Source organism: Prinia subflava, chromosome 6, assembly GCF_021018805.1.
Source record: "Prinia subflava isolate CZ2003 ecotype Zambia chromosome 6, Cam_Psub_1.2, whole genome shotgun sequence".
Classification (NCBI taxonomy): Eukaryota; Metazoa; Chordata; class Aves; order Passeriformes; family Cisticolidae; genus Prinia; species Prinia subflava.
In genome coordinates, this window is record NC_086252.1 from 35,091,867 (window position 1) to 35,117,588 (window position 25,722).

The 25,722-nt window shown below is 39.7% G+C and overlaps 1 protein-coding gene across 2 annotated transcripts in view; it reads left to right on the top strand.

The window, feature by feature from the left end:
- The window catches only part of ARHGAP15 (Rho GTPase activating protein 15), a 322,319-nt gene that overhangs the window by 17,627 nt on the left and 278,970 nt on the right, over positions 1 to 25,722 (top strand). The gene's annotated exons all lie outside the window — the stretch shown is intronic.

A 25,722-nucleotide genomic window follows, 5' to 3' on the forward strand; every position in this document is an offset into this window, starting at 1 on the left:
TTAACTCTCAGTTTTAACAGCACTTAAGTAAGGCTTAAGTAAGCAGAGAATAGCACTTCCAGTTTCAGATACAAGTCACAGTTTCTCAGAAGGCAAACTTCAAAAGCAGACAGAAGAAAACGCATGGAAATTTCAAACCCTGCAAATAAGGAACAACTTTGTAACAACAGTAAGTCTTACTGGAAGACTGAATGAATTGTACAAAAATCAGTCACTGAACTTATGCAATTATTTTGATAGTTAACAGAGTCAAAGGAGTTGAGTAATTTTTTATCCATTAGCATTTTTTTTTAAATTAAATAGTTAGTGATGAACTCTATTGCCAGTTGCATCCCTGCCCCTGTGCTCCTTGTGAGCTCCTAAACAAACTGATTGGTATGAGTCTCCCCTGGTTAATTTTCTTCCATAATGGTGGCAACTTGCAGCTGAGGCCATATGATGTTACAAAATTATTTATGCAATGTTGGCCACTTTTTGGACTCCAGATCCATTTTGTTCTCAGAGAATGCAGATGAGGGAGAAGACTCTGTTAGCTGGGGACAGAGTCCCACGTCTCAGCCACTCCTCACAACCATGCCAACCATTATTCTTTTGCTGTTGATGTAATGGATTCCTATGAAATATTCAGCTTTTTGACAAACTTATTAAATGGAGGAAAGCCACAAAATCTTCAGTATTCCCTTTCCCTTTTTTACTCAAAATTAAACCTTGAAATTTAGACTTATTTAGAAATATGTTATTCTAGTGATTAATTTCTCTGGTGTAATTTAACTCATTTCACATACATTTCTAGAGTGAAAAATCTGTTTAGATCTTAGCAGCTGATAAGATACTCATTTACCATTTATTTAAATTATATTCTTTGCCTCAGACACACTGCATATGTTTCCCCTTTTTATCTGACTTGCAGTGTTCCACCACCAAAAACTTGGAACGCTGCTTATAATAATTTACTGGGAATAATGTAGTGTAATACCAGGAAGAACTGTACCTTTGAAAAAGTTTAAAAGTTAAGTATATTTAATGGTGCCTAACGTTTTATTGGCTGTGTTTAACAAAAGGCACTAGGCTGCAGTTGTTTTTGACAAGCATGAAAACATCACAGCATGAGACTGCAAAAGGAATTATGTAGAGAAATTACAAGTGATCCATCTCTCAATGAATTATCCACCTCAATAGCCTGCAGAACTCAGCTACCAATTAACACCTACTTTATTACATGTTGGGATGTACTTAATAACTTTCATGTGTTTATGCACTATTACCTTGACTGATGCCTCTTGTACAATTAGGCATAATTGGCATATCAATATGCAAAAGTTAAAAGGATTAACCCTCTTAAAACTAATGAGCATTTCTGTATCCAGCTGCTAAATGAGACAAAATTAGCATTTTTCACTTTTGGGCAGGATTTTATCATGCAGTTTCTCATTGTTGATATTACCTTGTTACATAACTTTAGTTTGGGGGATAGTATGCTGGACTGTTAGAGAGCAAAGGCTCTAAAAAGTTAAATTAGACATAAACAGTCACCGCCGTGTCCCAACAACCACACCAGGTGCAATATATGTTCCTTGGCTGGGAGCTGGGAAGTTGCTTTGTGTTACATTTGTTTAGTAGCTAATTACATAAAAGCAGAATTTCACCCAGTATATGTCATTTTACCAAGCAAACTTGGCTCCGGCATAATAGATTGAAAGCTTGCCATGCTACTAATTTCCTTTCTGTTTCAATTCTTTTCATCTCTTTTTGCCATGCAGAATTTTCTGACTAGATATTGACAGGCTGAAAGTGTTTGGGCGTATTTACTTAAATAAGCCTCTTAAAGTTGTTTGTTAACGCCCAAAGTAAAAACAAAATTCCTAAGGATCCAAATGCTTTCAACTGTGGGCTTTAAATGCAGGGAGCTAAAGGAACAGTGAAATACCAATTGTGTGCATCAGCCGTGTGCTGACATATCTGGGCATGTGACTTGTGAAGGATTTTGGGGGAAGGTGATGCAGGGGAGTATCTTCTATCATCCCAAGGGTCCTGAAAAAGAAGGACTTTTACTGATACACACATATATGTGTGTGTATATACATATAAATTTAATAATATTGTTTTAAAAATCAAGACACTCCTCTCATTGCACTTTTCTACGGTCTTCACTTTTGCATTTAAAGGCACGCACATCTCTGCTAAAAACACCAGAATATTACCAGAATATTAATCAAAGCTAATTATTTTGTGCTTGAAGAGAAAAAGGATTTATCCTCATCTTCCTGCTTGGAAATTTTCTGTTTTCACAGTCTGCCTCTGTTTAGATGATGGATACAACCCACGAGGCATCCATTGATTATGTTTATTTTCTATTTTACATTGACTGAGGATTTTTGTCCTGTTATTGGAGAGATATTTCTTTTGAAAAACTGGAAGCAGCTGAATAAAGGGTTCCATACTACCCTTTTGCTGTCCACGTTTGGTGTGTGCAGTATACTCTGTTCCATTAATAAATGGGTCAAATCCTTTTTACTCAACTTATGCAAAACCCACTGACTTTAGCAGATTAAGGCAATCAGCCTTTGGCACATTTTGAGCAATCAATAGAAATATAGATCTCTAAAACTTATTTGGAAAGACACTTATTAGGAGATGCCCACTCTGGACAATAAAGGCACAAAGGTAGAGAGATGAGTGGTGATTTATGGAGGAGAAAAAAGCCTGATTTTCTCTGAGGGGTTTGCTGTATTCTGAAGCATGTGCTGTGGTGCCTGCAAACACACCTGGGGCTGTGCTCCTGAAGGTGAACAGATTATTTTCTGTGCTGTGACAGGGAAGGATGTGCATCATACATCAGCAGGGCCATATGCACGCGTGCATTTTATAGTGGTGCGGATGCAAATGTGGGAGGCAGGAACTAAACACGCGAGAGATTATTGGGGGGTTGTGTTATTTATTTCAATGGAAATGCCTGAGCTTTGTGCAAAGGTTGAAATTGATATTAATGGGGAGTGTAAAGAGCACAAATCACAGGGCTGGACACAGAGTGGCAAGTGAGGTCTCTTTCTGTGCTTAATGGTAGCGTCTGAACTAGCAATGTAAATGAATATTTGCTATTTTCATCTGTTAAACCCCAGGGAAGTGCATTTTGCTTCATTCAGAGCAACTCCAAACAATGAGATGTATTTTTTATTGGTGTGTATATTAAGAATTAGAACCTATTTAGACATTCCAAAATGTTAATGTCTTAGAGCTTTCTCTGATTAGGTTAAACAAACTGGTAGGTTTATTTATCTCCCTAATACTTTATCAGAGAAATGGGAAGCAATCTTCTTTTGTTTCTTACTCCTGTGATCATAGAACACTTGCCAAAGTTATGGCTAGCCAAAAAGACAGAAATAAATTTGCTAAAAATATAAACCTTCTGTTTAGCAGAGTTTTTGAGCCATATTTTGAAATTGCAGGGCTCGTACATGTTTACTTCAAATCAAGCTTATAGTCAAGTTTGAGGCTTTGTTTGTATAGATTGTCCTGAAGTAGATCCTGATATTTAATTAAAATGACACTAAATCACATTGAATTGATAAGACTTGGCATCTCAAACAAAGGTAATTGCCCGTATTGGTTTTGTACAAAAATAGAGCTGCTTGGAAAATGTGCAGCCAACACAGACTGTCAACTCCATTTATAGATCAATATGTGAAAACCATTGATCAGGCAGGCATGTGTAACAGTAACACTTTGCATTTATTTGTTGTTTTTATACCACGTTAAGGCTTACAGGATTATCGGCTTCCAAAATATTTTGACTTCCTCGTAAATATGTTATCTGTTTAATGTTAATTACAAGACAGTCTCCAACCCTCTTTTAGAGTATTTTCAGTTTCATTGCTATGGGTAGTTTTAGCTCAAAAAGGGATTATTTCAATCTTTGTGAGATCATCAGAGCTTCTTTTATAGTGTAGTTTATTTAGGGAAAGTTTTTGAGGATAGCTCTTTTTTTTCCTTCCCCCAGTTTACTTTTTTTCTTGGAGGAAAAAGCAAATCTTGACAAAATATTTCTAAGAGCAGAAAACCTTGTCCTGATATAGTTTTGAAAAATATTCTTTTTACTGTGATCTAATAGTGACTGCCCAGGCTTTATTCTCTGCAAATTTTATCATCACACACTGATATGTTATAGATACAGCCATGTCTCTATAAAGGAAAAATGCTGTGTTCCCTTCAAGGTGTACACAAATCATGTAATAGCACTGGGACAGATACAGAAAAATATATCAGCTTCCCATGACAAGGGTGGGAATTGTTAATAAATGCAAGCTTACACCTTGTTTGCTCCAAGTATTTCAGGGTAGGTGTGGGAGCAGTGGCTCCACAAACACAGCCCAGTTTCACTTCTTGACCACGAATATTGGTAAAAGAAAACAAATCTGGTTAGTAACATTAGTCATTCTCCTTTCCAGGGCAGGAAAATGAGAAATGAAGTGTGTCATATGTCCCCTTACTGTATTCAGACTGGTTTTGTGCTTTGAAAATGCAGATCTGCTCTCTGCTGGGTGTCGTGCTCACAGATTGTTCTCAGAGTGGCCCTTGCCTCCAGTTTTTCACTCATTTCAGTGCCTCTGTCCCCTGCTCCCTGCCTGAGGAGCTGCTCTGGCTTGGGGCAGGGCCCTCAGCCTGCACAGATGAGCCCCTACCTGCTCATGGATGTTTTCCATACCATAAAGTCTTAAAAAATTAGTTAGACTTAAAGGTTAAAAGTAGAATATTAATGCATGAGCCCATTTGAGGTCTCAGCTCACGTTCCATGAGCGATTTTTCTCAGGTTTGCCTCCCAGCCTTTTTACAGGGCCAATATTTTGCCTGCAGGTGTGTTTTTGGGCTCAAAACAAGCCTTTTGCTTTTGTGAATAATATTTGTTTTTCATTTCTATTTTCTTAAATATGCCCTGTGAGAAGGTATTTTTAATGTATATTTACATCATAGCACTTCAGCTGCAATAATCCTGGCTAAGAAGGAAGAAGTTAATTTTATTGTTCAACTCCCCATTTATTTCTCCTCCCCACAGTTTCACTGTACCATTTCAGCTGCGTAGCTTGACAGGCAGCATCATAATGAGATCATAGCAAAAGGAAATAACCAGCACCTATTTCTTCTTGAAAGTGAGGATAATTTCATTTCAGCTCTATTAAAGGAATGGTGAATGTAACTGGTTTGGCTTCCTTGTTAAGCCAAACCGAAGTTCAGACGAGATATTATATGAGTCAGAATTGCTGATTTTGACTTTTACTCAGTGTGACAGAAGGGTAGAAAAAAGGTTCAAAACCCTCTTTTTTTCCCCCTTTTTTTCTTTTTTTTTTTCTGCAATCTTACATTATCTCATGCTGTGAAAATCTTTACTCTATTTACCAAGCACAAATTAGTCTTGCCAAAGGTTCTGAAAGTTTGCTACTTCAGCTTAGATCCTAAAACTTCAAAGAGAGCTGCAACTCCACAAATTAGTGTATGTGCTCTGCCATGGCTATTTTCACTTGAACTTAGCTAAATTCGTTTATAATTTAGTGCTGATTGAACGCTGCCATAAACGTACACAAGACACATTTTTTAAAGTTAGTCCTCTGATTACTAATTTGAATAAAAAACTCTAACCTTGTTAGCATCTGGACTTATTTTCATAATAACAACCCCTTCAGAACCTACAAAGTAATGAATAATTGACAACAAATGAAATGTTTTGATAGTTGTCGGCACAAAGCATGTTTAATGTTTTGTGTTGCTTCCTAGCTAATTATGTAGATGACACATTTGTCAGACCTTGACTGCCATTAGAAACGTGTTTCCAGAGGGGAGAAAAACAGGCTATTCATAGAGTAATTAACTAGAATGCTCAATGACCTGTGAGAGATTCAAATGGCTGCCAGTTCAGACATTGTTTTGTTACAGAAGCAGAGGGGTAATTAAAATTCCAAATTACAGTGCTATGATGAAGCATTTGTTTGTTGACAGTATACTCTTACTCTAGTTTGTTAATTCTTTTTTAAATTGCTTCTAATCCATTTTATGGCTTCGGGAGCCCCGTCTTTGAATCCACTGACAGCTAATATCATGGCAGACCGTTCCGTGGGTGGGATGGGATCCCTGCTCTGCCCTGAGCCGTGTGCGGCCGCCGAGGCGCGGCTCAGCGCGGCGCATCGCGCGGAACGATCCGCTGATAACGGGGAGGACGTCTGCTCAGGGCAGGGAACGGTTCAGATGGAGCCGTAATAATCAGACAAATTGAGGGAAGGTGTCCTGGAAGGTTAGGGGGGAAGGGCCGTGATGTGGCCACGGTGACCGTGGGTTAGGTGGAGCGCTTTGGGATAGGCGAGGTCTGCTCGGTGACGGGGATTTGGAGGGCAATCGTCTTCTCAGAGGAATCCAGCACAAAATATGAGGAATGGGGTGTTCCATAAGAGTCGACTGTATCTTTGCCAGCGCCCTTTGCAGGCAGTAATGGACCTGACAGGGTAAGCTGTCTTTTCTCCTCCAAATGGGGACTCTTTGCAAGTCCAAAGTGTTAAAGTTCTCTAAACAATGAATTAAACGCAAGCCCGAGTGAAATATTTATTTACTTTGCCAAAAGTGAGACTCCGGTTTTGTTAAGGAGATGTGACAGAAGTAACATGGTGTTTGATGCAGGAGAGCTGACAGCGGCATGGAGTGAGCGCTGATTATCCCGAAGACACTGTCAGCCGGGATTGATTTCCACTTTCTCCGTTTATGTAACGGTTCCTGTAATACAGCTGACCCCAAATCACGTTACCTTGTCATTTCTCTGCATGGATCAAGAAGAGATGAGCTGAAAATAGCTAGGCACTGACCTTGAACTTGGCGGAGAAGTGAGAAGTGACAGCGGGGGATGCTCTGCGGGCGGCTGCTCTGCGGCCGCGGCAGCACCAGGGGGCAGAGCAGCACCAGGGATCGCAGCTGGAGCAGCTGAGCCCGGGCCCACCACCCCGTGCCAAACGCCTTTCTTCCCCCCCCCACCGCCCTTTTCCTTCCCCTTTCTATTTTATTTTATTTTTTAATTTTTTTTTCCCTTTAAAAATTGGGGAGATGCTAGCTAGAAGAGCAACCGGCTCTAAAACGTCGGCGCTCCCATCGTGCGCTGCTCAAAAATGGAATTATTTGAGAGGATGTTCAATATTGAAATGTCTCCTGACTGAGTGCAGCGTTAGGAAGTTTTGCATCGCCTTTATGAATGCCCCCCTCCCCGTTGTGTTCCTAATATCTGGTGAAAAAATGAAAACAATTCCTTTATCATTAGTGGAGTTTTCTACAATTTGGGTGGTTTATGAGAAGATCAGTACATTCCTCAAAGTCTACTAATCCCTTTGAATTTCACAAAAAGCTTGGTGTAGATACATATAAAAATATTTTTAAGCTGATAGGACATCTCAAAAAGGGTAAAAAGAAATTAAATAGGTTTTTTTCTTTTCAGATGAGACACTTCTCTCTGTTGCAATGTATGTCTTGAGGGGAAAAAAATGAAAACTTGGTTGTGAAAATATTATTTAAGTTACCATCTAAACTCCATGCTTGACTTCTTTTGTTCCATATTTTCTTTTAATCTCTTCACAGCCTTTTTAGTGTCTGATGGTGGCAGGAGCTGTGGGGACATGAGATGGCAGGGCTGGTTCTTCTCAAGGATCTGGGGTTTGGGGTGCCTCTGCTTAGGGCAGGACCTTGCGAGAGCTTCAGGCAGGACCAGGAACCCTGAACTCAGCCTTTAATTGCCCAGAGTTCCCACTCTCACTTGTTAACACTGAAATACTGATAGGAAAGTAGAGAAAAACTCAAAAAATATCTTCTAAGGTATTGTTGGTAGTTCTTCACAGAACACGGGGAAAGACAAGGTGTAAATAGGAGTTCCTTAGTAATTATTGATTTTATTGTCATCTATAGAAGAGCAGTAATACTAATTTTTGTCCACATCATATAAAATGTGATGTTTAAGAGCAGAGTACAGGCATGGGCTGAGGTTGTAATTTCTCATTGATAACTGGGGACTGTGTCTGTGGAATCAACAGCAACTTAGAAGGAAAAGGGAGTAAGAGACACCCCTCTTCATCCTTTCTGTCAGAAATGTGTGAAAATGGTGAAATGAGGAGAACTCTAAGAGCTCTAAATGTTCCTCTCCTTCATCTGGTCTTGTTCAATCCCAAAGAACCATCATGGAGTCGAATCAGAAGTTTGTAGCTCAAACTTGCTTGCTCCAAAACTCTGCAGAGTGTTGCCTTTGAGCTGTCCTGGTAAGGCAATGGAGCAGACTAAGAAAATTTGGACATAAAGTTTGAACGAACCAGAACCTTCCAAGTAATACTATTTTCTCTATCTTAACATCTGATTTAAATTGCAAGGATCCCAGTGCCTTTATACTAACATCATGTCAGAGTCCATACCATAACTCCTTGTGGTTTTTACCAGTAGGAAAAATTTATTTCATAAAATCTCCGCTGATTCTACTCCTCAGTTTTCTGATTTTTTGTCTGTTTTATCCTGTAAGAAATGGCATCCAAATATACAGACATGTTAATGACAATGAAGTTGCCATCATGATGCTAAACAGTCCAATGCACTACAAAGTTGCATCTTTTTGATTCAGGAGTGAGATAGGACAATGCCATGATGTTAGAAAGGTAATTTTATATACAGAATATTTCACTCGGCTTCCAAGATAGCCTTCAGTTGTATTTATTTATTGTAACCAAGTGGAGAAGGAGCTGGACTGGATTTTGTTATGTTTCCCTGGTCCCAGCCTGGACATTTACCTGCCAAAGGGATTTTTTAGTCTTTTTTTCTGTTTCTCTACCTGTAAAATGGGACTGTGGAGAATGTATATTTCTTTCCCACATGTTAAAGAGGCTGCCTCAAAGCTGGCTCGACTGTTACGTTTCAATCATGCTCTTTATGTAGATAATTCCATTCTCATCATATTAACTCTATTAATTAAAACAGAATTATTCCACAATTATGCTAGTGTAACTGAGAGGAGAACTTGGCCCCAGGTCCTGTACATTTTCCTTATCTATACTCTCTGTGCTTAACTGTTTCACTATTTTTCATCCAAAAAAGCCTTATTTTGGCTTCATCATTAATCAGTTCTCTTCCCTTGATTCTATACCCCTGTGCTTTCAGCGGCGTTGGGTTTCTCTGAGGGCCTGTGTGTTCTGTGCTGTATATTTCAAGAAGTATGCTTAAAAAGTGTTGTTTAAAGGGGTCTCTCTGGGAATCTGTGTCAGTGCACACCGTGACAGGGAACATAAGCTGAGGAATTATATTCCTTTTATGCTATCTTTATTAAATACTCTGTTGCAGCTGAATTGTGGCATCTAACACATTTCCTTTCGAAAAACGCCGTCAGATTTGAAATATGTAGGTACTGAAACTGAGATTATATCAAACTTCCCATAGCTAGTCTTGGGCACCTGACCTGCATAGCTTCCCACAGGGGAAAAGTAAGCTCCATTTCTTTAAATTTCCAATGAGAAGGGACATGTGTCTCCTTGCATTGAGCTACACGATATCACATCGTGTGGCACCGAGTGACCCAATGCAACATGACAGGAGAGGTAAAGAACCAGGGGTTTTTTGTTTGTTTGTTGTTTGTTTTATTACTGCAGTGAAATATTCGCAGTGCCAATGAGATGAAATGGGGATCAAATTATTTTGTGCATGCCCTAAATACGTGTGCTATTGCACTGTGTATGCACACGCTGAATAAACGTTGTTTAATGTCTTGAGGAGGGGTTTTAAAACAGACAAGAGTGTCCTTGTTAGGCAATGTTCCTATTCTTAGGCAAATAGTTGACAGCAGCATTCTCCTGCCCTAAATCAGATCAAATTTCCTTTGAAGTCAACCTTTCCTTATTTTTTTTTTTTTTTTCAGGATCTGATCCTGTCATGTTAACGTGGTAATATTTTATTTTCTGTTTGATTTCCTGTTTGGTGAGATTCATAGCCCTAATGGAAATAGGTCTTTATCATCCAAGATTTTGTAGCTAAGGGTGTGCCTGCACAGACACACAGCCATGGCACAGCTGGATTGAAACCTCCCCCTCCAAAGGGCCCAGAACCCAACACCCTGAGAGGAAGAAAGAGCCTAATTTCTCTAAATAGAGCCTATTAAAAAAGAAAAAAAAAAAAAAAAAAAAATCAATTTTTTTACTTCCATGTCATAGACCCATGCAGCTAAGTTATGTTTGTTATTTTAGGACAGTCCTGACTATGCCTAAACTTTAGAAGCAGCTACACCTTTCTTTTTGTGATTATTGACTCTCTGAGCTGCCACATGCTCTGCCAGTTGCACTAAAAAATGGCATTGAAGACCACAGCCAAACCCCAAGTAGAGTAAAAAATGTGCTTTCCTTCCTAATCTCGGCATCTTCCCCCAGTTTTGGAATCAGTTTTGAAAGGCTGTGAAATCCCCATCCTATTTTCCCTTACTTCCCTCCCCTGCCCCAGGGCTCTGTAAGAGAGATTGTTCTCCTGGATATTTCATCCACGGCCAGGACTGGAAGTGCTGCAGCTGTGATGAGAGAATCTGTTCTCATGACATCCCTAGCCCCAAGGCAGGTAGAAAACCCAGACAAGCATCCAAACTTTTGTTTGTTTATTTGGACCAAACCTGGATTTTGGACCAACTGAGCTTCCCACCAGTGATTCTGTCATCCTTAAGAGCTCGTTCTTCTTGATTGTGGTCCTGAAGTCAGACTCTTACTTTATAACCTCATTACACAAAACCCCCCAATGTTTAAAAATTAAAATGCCAGGTGCCAACTCTTTCCAGTAGTTGGCTACTTTAACTTTGAGCTTTCCATTTTTTATCAGCAAATGATAAACTGAAAATTCAGTGTTCCCAGTTTAGATCTTTCTCAAAATTAAAGTGTAAATCTAAAGTAGCCACCTGTAAGCACTAAAACCTGAAGACATTTGGACACAAGTTAGACAAATTGTTTAAAGAACTGCCAATTGATTGCATCAGGTTTCAAGAATATCTTTGCATGGAAGATCCAAAATTTGTATTTTAACATTTTCAGGCCTGATTATCTTTTCTTGGTTTTTTCTGCTTTAGAGGTGGGGAGAGTTTTGTATTTTGTTTTCTAAATTTTCTTTTAATCAAGAAATTGGAGAGCTGGGAAAGGAAATAACACGACTGTAGATAAACTGTTGCAGAATACTAAGGTTGACACCACCATGCAAATCTCAAAAACCTGGAAAAGGTTGGGGCAATTGGGCCCATTGTGAAAAGCATGGAGCAAGTAGGGAGCAGAGGGATGTGGAGACAGGTGGGTGGGGAGAAATGGGGTGGGAAAGGTAAATTTGCTGGGTGGAGCTGTGAATTGTGGCAGGAGGAAGGGCTGTGCTCCTGGTCTCTGGTGCTTTGTTGGCAGCCAAGGAAAAAGCTCCTCATCAGTTTTGGGGTTTAGCTGACTGCACATCCAGGTAGGTTTGTTTTTCTGTGTATGGTGGTTTGCAGAGAATCTTTAGTTGTGCTGAATTTGGCTGAAATTCCCAGTCCTCCAATTTCGTGGGTCACATTTGTGTTGCTATAACCAAGAGAGACATCCTAGTGCACTCTGAGCACATGAACCGCTAGTTCCTTTAAAAAGTCCATCCTTTTCCCAGAATATTTTTTGGTTTATTTTGTTCACTATCCTCATGTAAATTCTTTCATGTTTTTTATGGCAGATGAGCCTGATTACATGAAAGTTTACCTTTCAAACACTTCCCGTTTATCACACAGTTTCCTTACCTAGAAAATCCCAATGCAGCCACTGCTAATGTTTGATAAGATTTGTACCTGGTAGATTCTAAATTACATTAATGCATAAAGGCTGTAATGCCAGGCTCCCTATTGTTACAGTTATTAAAGCTGTAACTGAAATGATATCTTTCATATTGATCTTCAGCTAGCAGCTCTTATCCAGAAGCTTTGTTTCACATTAAAGACACTAATGATTGTCTCCACAAAATGAGCAGCTTAATAGTTAGAGAAAGTTAAATGGAAAAAACCTAACTTTGATAGCCACCTTTGATAGCTCTTTGCTCCAACATCTCTCATGGCCACAAAGTGCAAGCCAAGCATTAATAGACCTTTTAATAAAATGACTTGAAAGGAATCAATGGTATTTTTCACCAAGTCTAATTTCCAGCAAGTTATTTAAATGTTTGTATTCCTTCTGGACAGATCATGTCCTTCAGTAGCTGCCAGTTTTTCCTGGAATTTCTCAGGCTGTCTTCCTTGGGTTTTTAATTTTTATTTTGAGGGATCTGGTTTTGATTTACTGCTTTATTGAAATTTTGTAAAAAATGGAGTAAATAGAAGTCTTGTACTCTTCCAAGGCTGGCAAAATTTCCTGTAGACATGGAGCCAAGAGCCAAATGTTTGTGGGGTGGAGGGTGAAGTCTAGTTAGAAATGTACCAAGAGCCTTTTTGAGTGGGCTCAGGTACCTCGGTTCCTTCATGGCCTACAAGAATTCTGTCTCTTTCCTCACCTTCAGGTGAAAATGGCACCTCCTAGCAGCTGAAATTGTGATAAATTGTGATAAAACTGCAGGACAGGAGGCTCCAGCTTAGGCTGGAGTTTGTGGGTGAAGAGAATAGAGTCATAAAACCAGGGAATGGTTTGGGTTGGAAGGGACCATAAAGCTCACCCAGTTCCATCCCCTGCCATGGGCAGGACACCAGACCAGGTTGCTCCGAGCTCCATCCAGCCTGGCCTTGGACACTTCCAGGAATGGGGCAGCCCCATTTTATTGCACTTGCTCATCTCCTTTTTCTTGCTTTTTTATTTATTTTATTCTTTTTCCTTGGGATTTTTGTGTAGCTTTTCTGTTAGTTTTTAGTTCACTTGTTTGTTTTGGCTTAGGGTGAGGAGCAGCTGCTGGATCTTTTCTTGTTTTCAGCTAGAAAATTATTTTCCCCCATTTTTGGATGTGGCAGACAGGCTGCAGCCTAGGTGTTTTCCATGAGACCATGCAGTGTGAGCAGAGAAATACATGTGAAATTTTAAAATTCTCTAAGCTTATTTATTGTGCTTGAGATATGACAGGTATCTATTTAAAGACTAATATTTAAGTGAAGGACTTTTTTTTTTTTTTGATGACTAGCAGCAAACACAGAAATTGTTCTATTTGTGATGAAAAACTGGTGGATGTTTATTATTTTGCATAAAGACAGGCATATTGTGCTGACAAGGTAGAGTGTAAGGGATCAAATTAATTTGTTTTACTGTAAAATGTAGTTCAGCTGAGATCACCCCTCTGTGTTCACTGGGGGATGGCTTCTCCCTGATTAAGTAATGATTAAGTCAAATATCCCATATGCTAAAAGTTCATATATGAAATGGTGAGAGTGAAAAGAGAGAAGGAAAGGAAAGGGAATAATATCAAAAACAAAAAACAACAGAAGATTTCACTATGAAGAGTCCACAGCCACAAAATATTTCCCTCTGCTCTCAATATCTTGTGAGGAGTCAGCTCTTATTTCTGCTTTTTTTTTTCCCAGGCTCCGCTGGAAGAGCCTGGATTAAACTAATGCAGGAACATGTTTCGGCCGCTTATTATTTATTACAATTTTAGTTCCAGGTTTCAAAAACAATTAGGGAAACTGCTTAATAGGAAAATGACTCTAATTACTTGTTAATTGAGGTTATCTGCTTCACATTATTCAAAACGTAAATTGTGTTGACACTTGTACCCAGATATGATTACTTAATAAACAGACTGAAAATGCATCATGAATGAATTCACCCCCCCACCCAAAAAAAAGAAGACTTTTTATTTTTTGACTCTGATTTGTTCATCTGAAAGATATTAAAAAGTATATACACAGTTTGCAGCGAGCTCAGTTACAGCATGTTAGTACAAAAAATAAATTATATGTTTCAAACAGTGAAAAGATGAAGGGCTGAAATTGAAAAGTGAAAAGGTTTATTAAGCTTGCACATAATATATTCAGGTAAGGTTTGCACACAATAAGGATGGGGTTACATGAAGTATGGTGTTACCTCTTAAATAAATAATTTAGCTAATAAGTCAAGTACCTGGATCTAAATAAATACCAATGTTAATATTTGGCATACTAGCATTTGTGTTTGATTTTAGTCACTGACAAAAAGAGGAGTGCTATTTTTTAAAAAAGTGGCTCATTTGGCAACGAGAGATACAGATTTCTAAACAAGATTATACTTTCTAGGCAAGATAATTCTACAATTTAAGAATAAAACTGTTTTTCCTTTGCATTATTGCGCCTTGGGACTTCTATTTTTTTTGCAGAAAAATACAATCTCTATTTTTAAAAAAGTCTTAGGCTGTGAATTAGATTTCAGAGTCTTCAAATGTTTAATGATATCCAAGACCTTGATTAAATACTGTGGAATTTGCCAGCCATGTCCATGTGGGTAGGATCAACCATTTTTACAATACTGGGTTTTGAGGCTTGTGTGGTTAATTTTGCTTTTTTATGATGTGGGTTGCAAACGTCATAATTTCCCTGAAACCCAAATTTTTTTGTCACAGGAAAAAAATTATCAGTGAGAAAAGTTGATAGCAAAATTTTTTGTTTTAAAGGCCTAACTAGTGAACCTGTTGACAAGAGAGATTTTGTGTGTGTTTCACCTTGAAACTTTCCTGTTTGAAAGGAGAGACCTCAGTTCATGCAGAGGACTCCGGCCTCAGGGTCTGTTCCTGTGTGTCAGACTTGGGACTATTTATTGCTGAGGCATTTTTGGGAATATGAACCTTGGTAAACCACGGTGGTCAGGCGAGGAAAGAGGGACAGCAGGAAAATAGTGGAGAGTGGAAATAAATTAATTCTTCAAATGAAAGGGGCTGATTGCACATTTCCAAGGTTATTTGTTTTTTAATAGACATAAGCATAACACTTCCACTTTGAAATTTTGGGCTTGTATCTTCCCTAGCTAAATACCTTCTAGAGGCATTTTCTGTAGAAATATTATTACTCCCTTCTCCTTCATATTTTGCCAAGAAACGATGGAAAGTTGCAAAGCCCACAAGGATGGAAGTTTCAGAGCTGTGTTTGTGCCCATTAATTTTCTCTTCTATGATATTTTCCCATTTTCACTCTGTTTGACATTGAGCCTGAGCTTTGTTCCTGACTCGTAGCCTATGGCAGTGGAACGGGGAGATGAGACATCACGGAGATGTAGAGCACACATAAAAAGAGAAGATGTGTAAAAACTGAAATGACATGGCAGCTGAAGCAGCTTGTTGCTCAGCTTGGTTGCATGTTTGAGTGGAGGAAGCGAGGTAAATTGTGATATGTAAGAGAATAACACTCGACAGGGTGTATGGTTGTAAGGTATATGGATGCTCAATCATGTGGTGAGGCAGAAGGCTGAAGGACAAGCGCCTTCAGTATCCGCAGTCTGTGGATATCCATGTGACCTACAAAACAGGGGGTGTTAGCCTTGCAAAAACATCACTTGCAAAGCAGATCCAAGCCATTTCAAGAGAATTCCACCCACGCCGTTTGGCTACCTCCTAATCTTTCGGTGATTATTAAAATAATGACGTTTAGCGGGGGAAGGAAAATCACCGCCCCACGTTTCTGCGTGCGTTCCCCCCGTAAACGATGAACTCTCACAGTGGTCTGTAGGCAAACAACCATCCCCACTTCCCACTGGCTGTACTTATTAACCTATTAGAGATACATGTGCCTTTATGCTAATTTATCTGAACATTTGCAACCACCACTCTGTCTGTGCCCGAATGGCTTTGTGTAATGGATCTGATGATCTTCAAATCTGGGGTAGGATTTATTTAGGTCAGACTCCATTTACAGTATTTGGAGTATTTGAGCTGGGAAGCAAATGGCCCATTGTATACATTGTAGAACATTTTAAGGTGAATTTTGGGACTTTGGAATGTAAAAATTCCAAATGGAAAATAGTTTGCAAATTCATTTCTATGGCAATGTTTAATAAGTGACTGAAGGAATTATAATTTAGGTGGATTTATCTTCCCTTGTGCTCCACTGTAACACACACACGCTTAAACCTGCAAGGTGTTTAAAAAATCAGCATGTCACAGTACACCAGCCTGCCTCTGCCTTCCTGGTCTACGTGCACCTGTATAAATGAGGGAAAATATCCCATTTTTTGATTTGGTGACTTTTCTCACAGATAAAGGGATGATTCTATGAAATGCTGGGTGCTGCAAAATCAACTTCATTATTTTAGCACACAGAAGCTGTAAAGTCCAGATAGTTTTGTTCTGTCTATAAGGTGTACTGTGCATTCAGCAATTTATAAATCTATAGTCACTGAACCTAGGCAGTGACAAACTGGGCTATATTGGCTAAATGACAGGTTTTTTGTAATGCCACTTGTTACAGGCAAAGACAGGTCCTTTACACAGTGAAAAGCCAAATGATAAAATGTGTATAAAACCTTCCCTACAACCAGCTTCACCCCAGGTATTGTACCCTGAGGGGAATCCTGCAAGCCCTGCAGTGCTGGGAAAAACTGATGCATTCCCTGTGTCCTGAAGGTTTCAAAATTCTTTACGTTCTGAACTCTGTGCATAGAAATAATTTCAATAAACTTGTTTTATCTCTATTTTTAAGAGCTTAATTCTGTGCTGTTACAGTCTCGCTGTTAGGATGATGAGGCTTATAACAGTGATGCAGAAAAAACCAGAATAATGAACAAATATTTGTAGGGGTTTGTGTTTGTGGTTTGTTTGATGTTTTCCTAAAATCACTTGGCTTGATTGTGAGAAACTGATGATAAACTTTCTATCCTATTAATGGCTAAAAGCATGTGGAATGTTAATTTCAGAAGAAATTAACAATATCTGGTAACATTTTAGGAAACCTAAATAAATGTCTTACTAGAACCTTACAGAGTTTTCTGAGGTGGTCCATGCTTGTTCATTTAAATTGTAAATATTTAGTTGTCATGGAAATTACAAAATTTAAAAAATGGGCAATCACTATGCCAGTGTTCAGAAAGGGAAAATGGCATGACTTGGAAAATTTTACAGTCAAATTATCCTATAAGAGTATTGAGTCAATTAATGGAAAGTGTTGCAGGGTTCATTAAAAAAAAAAAAATAGAAATATCATTGATGTCAATCATCATAACTGAACAAACAACATTTAAAAAAAATGCAACCAAATGGATTATTTTTTGATGTAAGTCTGGTTGGAAAAGGAGCCATACTTGTGAAGTGCAGTGAAAGTTTTTAAGTCACTCGACTTAATAGTACGTGACATTCTGATTAAATATTAGTTATATGCTGTATCAGTGAAGCACACATTAAATGGATTAGGAACTGATTAATTTACACGTTTTGGAAAGTAGTCCCTGGGGAATCATCCTCAACTGGGTGAATTTTTAGAGTTGTTCTCCAGGGACTAGAATTAAGCTTGACACTAATCACTCTCTTTATCCATGATATGGAAGTAAATAGAACAGTTCTAATAACATTTGAAAATAAAGCAAAGATTGATGGAGTGGCAAATAGGTCTGGGTAAAGGCACTTGTGGAGAGTGATCCGGATGGCTTAATGACTGAAAGTGTATTTTAATTTATCCAAATGTATGTATATATGGGAAACAGGCTGTGCTGCACGAGAATTAGGAACTGTGTTCTGGGATTTTGCTGTAAAATGTGGCTCTTGTTTTGGGTGTTTTGGGGTCAAGAAGTTTGAGCTGACCATTGTGAGTGAGAATGAAGCAGGGAGATGGCAAATTCTTATGTCTGTCAGTTGCACTGATGAGTAGAAAGTCAGAATAGTGGCTCTAAAGTAATGAAGATTATGCAAGGAAGAGGCAAAACCAAAAAAAAAAAAAAAGAGGTTAGAAAAATTGTCTTGACAATGAAGGACCTACAGACCTCAGCATGTTTAAATTATTGAAAGCAATTGAAAGGCGAATTATTTCCCTCTTTCCTACATTATAGGACAACACTGGGCACCAAAGAGTTCTTTAACATAGTGGGAAAAGGGTATACAAGATGAAATGTCAGGAAATTGGAACCCCCCCAAAATAAAATGAGGATTACAGCACATTTTGCAAAAGACTAGTGGGAAACTACCAAGAGAATTGGTAAATTCTTCATGTTTTCATGCCTTCAACCAAGAAATGTGTTCCTTCCAGAGAGATATCAGAGAGAAAAATTCAGCATATGCTGAGTCCAGCACAGTTTGGATAAAATATTTATATAAACATTTTCATAAATGGTGCCATCTTGATTCCTCATCCATGTCATGGGGTGGAGAAGCCATCCAGTGGCAGGTGCTGTTTGAAAGCTTTTGTTGAACTGGGGGTGAAAGAGGAAGAAACCAAGCACAAAAGTGATAAATCAAAACCTTTCTCCCTACATTACATGATGTATATTTGTGACTTTGCTGAGAGTGTGGTATATATGTGTGTACAACGTCATATATGCACTGAAATATGCAGTCAAAATCCTGTTTTCTTGTGCCACCAAAGCTTCTAACCATGTTTTGGTTAATTATTTTTCTTGAGTTGCTTGATGGTTGTTTGGGTTTTTTAAGAAATTATACAGATGTAATAATTTTGGGTTTTTTAATAAAAGTAAATTACTTCTCTGGAGTAAGTGCTGCCCACATCTTGGATGGCAGTGGGTGATCTTTGTGTTGCTGAGAGTATTTTTTTAACATTTTGAAAAATAGCTGACTTTTTTTCTATCAGAACAGAATTAGGAAAATCAAATCAGGGGCAATTTTCAGTCTGTCTAGACGCTTCAGAAGTTTCAAACAGGATAATTCCATTTCTTCCTTCCTTTATCTGCTGTTTTAGCATTATGTGGTTTGCTGTCAGTGTGATGCCACAGGAGGATAAGATCAGGAGGTCCAGTGTGCTTGGGTCAGGAATATTCCCTGTCCCCAGTGTTTTCTTCAGGACATGGCCCAACTTGTGGAGTAGATCTTTTTGAAATGTTTCTATGTCTTTGTAGGGCAAATAATGAAATAGCACTTAAGCAATATGAAGAATAGTGTTTTGCAATTGTAGTTTTAATTTTGCCAAGACACAAATAGATTGTGCTTTTTCTTTTTCTTTTTCTTTTTTCTTTTTTTTTTTTTTTTTTTTAATGTTATGACAAAGAATCTCATCAAGAATCCCGAAGCCTGATACAAATTTGAACTAACTTTGGTATTTGAAAAACCCCCAACCAAGCCCTAACCTTTACATCATCACAGTTTTACTGTGTCAGCAGGTTGTGGTAAAAATGCTAGGATATTAATTTTGTGTGAAATGAAGGCAAATTGTAAGTGGAGAATCCCCGAGCTGGGTAGCAGCACTAGTAATCACTGCTGTCCTACCTGGTTTGCTGCAAGGTTGTGATTAAAAATAAAACTGAGAAATCTCCAAGGAAGAGGGGAGAAAAGTTAGGTTTTTAAATATTTTCATTCTTTTCCTAGCTGAATATCATGGTGTCAAATCTAATAGGAAGGAGTCGTCCTGCTAATTGACCTTTGCAAAATTACCCATTTGCTTAAAAAGCTACTTGAAGTAGATCAGTTATTATCTTGATTACTCTTTCTTTCATGTTAATGCTTATAATGGCACCTGGGAAAATCTGCTTGAAAACTTTGCTTCATTCTTTCTTGTGCTGCATCTGTAATTTGGTCCTCTGAACAATGCTAATACGCAAAACTGACTTTTTTAAGAGATTGCAGGTCTTGATGGTATGAAAGACTAATATGAGCCAACAGGGCTGGGGAAAAAGTATTCACAAGCTTATTCAGGTTATTAGTGCAAAGGGAAGGGAGAGCAGGTGGCAAGTTAGATGGTCATCTAGATATTATCAATCTGACAGGTATCCAAGTGGTTCTGTATTACAGCCTCTAATTTTGGTCTCTGAACAGTTTTTAATAAGATTTAGCTGTGGGGCTGTCAGCCGTGACCTGTGTTAGAAGATATTCCTTTCAATCACACAAAAAGGTTCTTTGTGGAAATTTCTGCACTGAGGAAAACAAAGGACTTTCCACTGTGAAAGCCAACGTTTCACCTCTGCTTTGCCTGGAATCAACAGCCCAAAAGCTAGAGAGGAGGTGGTCTTAGTGGTTTCTTTTTCCTTCAGCTTAAAGAAGTTGAACTAAGCTTAACATTCAGAGCAGACCACTTTTTATTCCGATTCTTTGATTTTTGTCACCGGATGTTCATAGCGACTCTTTTGGCTCATGTTCTGTATAAATCTAATTTCGTTCTGGAGCCAGGGCTTTTTAGGCACTGCTCCCGTGCAACTTGGACACAAGGATTTGACAATATGTCCAGACCCAAACAGATCAAGCAGCCACACATGAGTGATTTCGGCGGAGCATGCTCAAAGACAAGACTGATGTCTCTGCACAGCAAACAATTCTCTGGGGCAGGGACAGCTCGCTCAAATCCAGTCACCCCAGAGTAAACACTAAGTTAGACACAGCTTAAATGTGCCTCCGAGCACAGGTTTTCACTGCTGACTCCGTGAGAGCCCCGAGCCAGGCTGCAGTTCCAGCCTTGCAGATTTATCTCTCTTTCCAGCCTGCTCGCACACGCCCAAAATTGTTGGAGCATTGTTGGGGTGCACTCAGCAAGGGGAAGGGGAAGAAAAAAGAGTAAAAAGCACTTGCTGGAGTAATTTTATCAATATGTTTCATGGGTATTTGCAGCTCAGTGTCTCAGTTTTCCATGCCTGTTTGTAGGACTGATAGTTTGCTCACCACAGTGTTGGTGGGAAGGAGGATTCCTGAAAGACTCCACTGGAAATACTCTCTGCTTGAGCACTCCTTGATTTCCCCTTCCCTCCTTCTTCTAAAAGTTCAGTTCATCTACTCAAAGAGCAGAATCTCCATGACTTTTCTAATTACCCCCACACAATGTATGAAGAACAACTAAAGAATGGATGGCTGTGGAAATACCTTGGGATTTGTAGGCACAAAATTCAAATAATTTCAATTAAAATGTAAATAAAATATACCTTTTTGAAATAGTTAACAAAGTGTTATTTTTAAGTAGCTTATTTTGAGCAATAAAATCATTGCTCTATGTTGATTTACTGTTAATTGAACTAGGGAAAAAAATGATATTTTAATTTTAAATTGCAGCTCTGTCCTAATATAGCTGCAATAAGGTTGATTTTTGGACTTGGAAAAAAGAAAGAAGGAGAAAATTTTCTTATCTAATAAGTTACCTGAAATAATCTCTTGTTATGAAGTGAAGTTTGCTCAGTTATTGTTCCAAAGGACAATGACACAATTTAAAAGGGATCTTGGTTAACATGACTTATTTCCCATCTACCTGTACTGGGTCCATGGCTTCTCACGGAATATTTTGTGCTGTATGGTGTATGTGGAACGTGTGTTGAAGCTTAGACAGGTCTGGGTTTAGCTCACCCTGGTTTTGGTACGATTGGGGTTTGATTTTTTGCACGCTTTGGCTGCTGAGTGATGTGCAGTACCCAAGGCAGTTTTAAAGGAATTTGGGTACCAGCAGTGGGAATCAGGGTAACCCAGGGGCTGCTCTGGCCCTCGTGGCCACGGCTGTGCTGCTCTGCTGCTTGAGCCACTTTGTTCCCAGTTAACCTGGGTGTCCCTCCACTGCCACGGGCAATGGAGAGTAAATTCTTACACAGGAATCCTTGCAAATTTTTTGTATAATTCCACTTTGCATTTCCCTCCCGAGTACACCCCCCCTCCCTTCCCATTCCTGGCACATATGTGTCCACAGGTGTTATTAAGTGTAGGGTAGCATGTGGTGCCCATGCTTCAGTGCTATTGCAGAGGAAGGACTTCCTACAGGAAAAAAATGATCACTTTCAGTATTTTGCAGGCTGCCCATCTAAGCCCATCATTGCCTGGCATCTACACACTAAGGGCAAGGATCCAGCGAACTTGTGAGTGGGCACCATGCCATGTGAACAGATGGGCATGGAAGTAGGCAGCCAGTAGACCATGTATGTGCATCAACTGTGGGTGTTGAGGGCAAGATTCCCAGTGGAGAATGTCCAAACAGCTGTCTGGCCTGAGCCAACATGCCTACGACCAAGCAAAAGTGCCATCCCTAAATCCTGCTGAGTTGGATTAACCTTCAAAAATAAAAATTGCTTCTGCAGTAGCATAAGGTGAGTTTTTGGCTTGTTTAAATCCGAAAGAAGGAATTAGGTAGGCAGGATAAAGCGATGTGCTAATGTGGGGTCCACTAGAGAGGACTGAGCATTTGCCTAGGAATATTAATATTATTTTCTACAAGGGTATTTATGTGGCAAACAGCAACGGATGACTTGCAGGAGTGTGACATCAATGTTAATTATGCTTTTCTGTAAGACAGTCCTTTCAGGAGAGAGCTTTTGAGAGCATTTTGATTGCAGTGTATATGCTGGATATGATTTTGTAAAGGCAATTCTTGTAGATGTTTTTGCACGTTTACTTAGTAAGTTTTAATGATTTTTTTTTGCTTCCCTTTTACCCTGAGACTACAATTCTGGGGTGCAATTTCAGGTCAGAGTTGCTGACACAGTTTGCTGTCACAGCTGAGTTCTCACATTTATTGTCTTTATTTTTCTAAGATCCAAAGGGGACATGAAAAGATAATCTATCATTACTCTATGTCTGTACTAACTTTGATTTTTACCTTTTGTAGCCATAACATCAAAGAGCACTTTTGCAGACGTAGATGTCGGAGGCAAAGAACAGTGAAGCTCATGTAGTTATTGCATTTTTATCCCTGCTGTTTTTACTCCATATTTCCTCTACCATTGCTGCACTACTCATCTCTAATTTTACCAAATCGCCTGCAATAGTTTAGATAAATATATTCAAATATCACAGTGAACCAAAAATAATGACTGTGTGATGAATACAAAGATCAGAATAGGAAACTTATCAATACATTAGATTTCATAATATATCTTTTCATGTATGGCTGGATGAATGCTGTCATAGTGTGTACATTGCTGCATTTTGTTGCGTACTACAGGCTGTAACAGAAAAAGCAAATAGAAATATATCAGAAATCTCTTTTAATGTTCTTTCCTGGAATCGATGAGGGTTGTATTTAATGCAATTAAAGCATATTGAAGCTTAGAGACTGGGTTCCAGTTTGATTTCCAGTTGGAAATCCTGCGGATTAGAGGCAGCACAGCTGTTGGTTCCTTTGTGATAGTTGGATCCCCAGGTACACGAATCCAAGTGACCCACAGTCAGATTTAGAGCAGCCCTAGGATTTCTTGAGCACATATGGGTGGTAAGAACCTTTTGTAGCTGTCTCTTCTTCTACATAGGCTTTTGGCACTTCTCCTACTCCTGAAAATGCTAAAAATGAAGCCAAAAACATCAGCTGGGACTCCCTCAAAGCAAGGATCAATTGGACAAATTTCAAAGGCCATTTGAGTGACTAGAGAGGAACAAAAGGGTCCCACTCTAGGGAAAAATCTGCTCCTGGGAAACAGCAAGCTATTAATGGAAAAAAGTATCAGTGAAGGCTAATTCTTGGACTTAAAATATTAGCCCAAATTGGATCCCCCAAATTTAGAACATTCTCCAATAATTTGGGGAAACAAGGCAACATAGTTTCAAACAGGCTCTGCTTTGTAATCAAACCTGTGATTAATGATTCTCTGATCACAGAGAATGAGCTCATTTTAACACCGGGCTGAAATTTAAACTAGGATCTGAGTGATTATTTTGCTCCTCTTCGGTGAATGAAGATAAATGGAGTTACTCCCCCAGCAGAGGCACCGAGGTGCTGGTCTGCAGCAGGTCCTGAAGCCAGGGAGCAGCACGCCCACGTGGTTATATTGCCTTGATAAAAAATACCCACCTTCACAGGCTCGGATACAAAGGAGGACCCTCGCACTGAGGGAAAGGTCTATAGGATTCTGATTTATAAGGGAGCAAGAGGTCAAGGGAAGCAAAACCATTACCATTATTTTCAGAGGCTCTGGAGATGTGAGCTGAGTGTAGAGGGCAGTGTGCTCAAAGGGAGACACGCAGGGTGAAGGCAGCACGATCCTGCTCGCTGCTTTTCCTCTTCCCCCTGCAGGTTTCAGGCTGCAGATTCTGCTGAGAGTGTGTCGTGTGTAGCATAGGCCTGTGAGGACTGGGAAGTGGTTTTCTTATTAAATGATGCATGGAGAGATTATCTGGTCTGTAGCCAGCGCACAAAAGGTCCATCCATGCAAGTTCCTGTTCCTGAGCAAAGCGTTCGGTCACCTGCATGGTAAAAGAGATTTTGGGAGCCTGGGGATGGAGGGTAAGGAGCAAATGTGGGCTGGTGGGGGCAGGACTGAAACTGCACTTTGTGCCTCTCTCTCCTGCAAACCTTAGGAAAAAGGCAGAGAGACCTAATGTCACATTATACTGCCTTTAGTCTCGTTACCTTTCTTCCTGAAGAAACCCCTTTGAGACAAGGAAAGGGGAAAAAGAAAACATGAACCATGTGGTGCTAATGTAATCCTCAGGAGGATGGTGTTAGGAGGGGTCCAAGCAAGACAGGAGGGCCAGTGGCTGTGGGCAGGGAGCCCACTGGGACATGGAGCTTTCCCCAGGGCTGAAAAGGGTCTTCTCCTGAGTGATGGCACAGCTTGAATGCCCTGGGAGCAACTGCAGCAGTGTGGGGGAGGAATGGGAGAGCTGTTCATGCTGTTTCTTGACATCCTGTGTGGCTTGAAAATGGAAAAAGTTCCTTATCTGCTGAAATGAAATTAATAGAATTGAATAGTCATAGAATAGTGTGTGGCTTGGAAGGTACCTCATGGGCAGAGACACCTTCTACTATCCCAGGGTGCTCCAAGCCCCATCCAGCCTGGCCTTGGGCACTTCCAGAGATCCAGGGGCAGTCACAGCTTCTCTGGGCACCCTGTGCCAGGGCCTACCCACCCTCAGGTGAGGGAAGGATTTCTTCCTGACCAGTAATCTAACCCTGACCTCTGCCACTTTGAAGGCTCTCCCAATTTTTGTGTCATGAAATGTCCTTGAAGATGACAAAGGGGCATTTCTGAATAGGGAAGTCTGTGGGATTTTCTCGGTGCCTTTCACAGCTGACATGAAACCATATCATAGCTCAGCTGCTTCCAAATAATTTCTGTAGATAACGATGGACTTGCCATACTGCCTGAGACTGGATCTTGAAAACAAGTCATTCTGAGCGTGGCAGTGAGTGAGATGTTACAGGATTCTCCTTGCCACTGCCGTTGCCTAGGTGTCTTTCAAGGGACGTGGCCATTAAGAAATGCTACAACATATTTTTGTTAAGTTTCTTTATCTAAGCTGTTATGAGCTGTCACTGCAGTGTGGGAGTGACTGGGAACCAAATGACCACAGACATCAGTAAATCAGGTGTCACCCCTCCTTCTCTGTGGAGGGAATGGTCTCCACCAAAGTTTACATGACTGGTTTGTACTTTTATTGCAAAACTTTCAAGCTGCCACCAGCAAGTTCGATCCTGTAAAGAATGGAGTGTTCTGGCCCTGATCCAGAAAAACACTTAAAGCCACTGCAGAGTGCTTTGCTGGATTAGGTCCAGAGTGGAGCATCAGGCAGGGGTAGGGGCTCCACAGTAGGGGATTTCTCTTTTTTTTTGGTTATTTATAAAGGAATCTCCACATACATGATTGCAATGTCAGCAGGATGAAACAAAACAACAGTTAGAGCCCTAAAATGAAAGGTCAAACCATGAACAGCATGAAAGGGTTTTGGTGGAAATCTATCAAACCCTCCATGAGA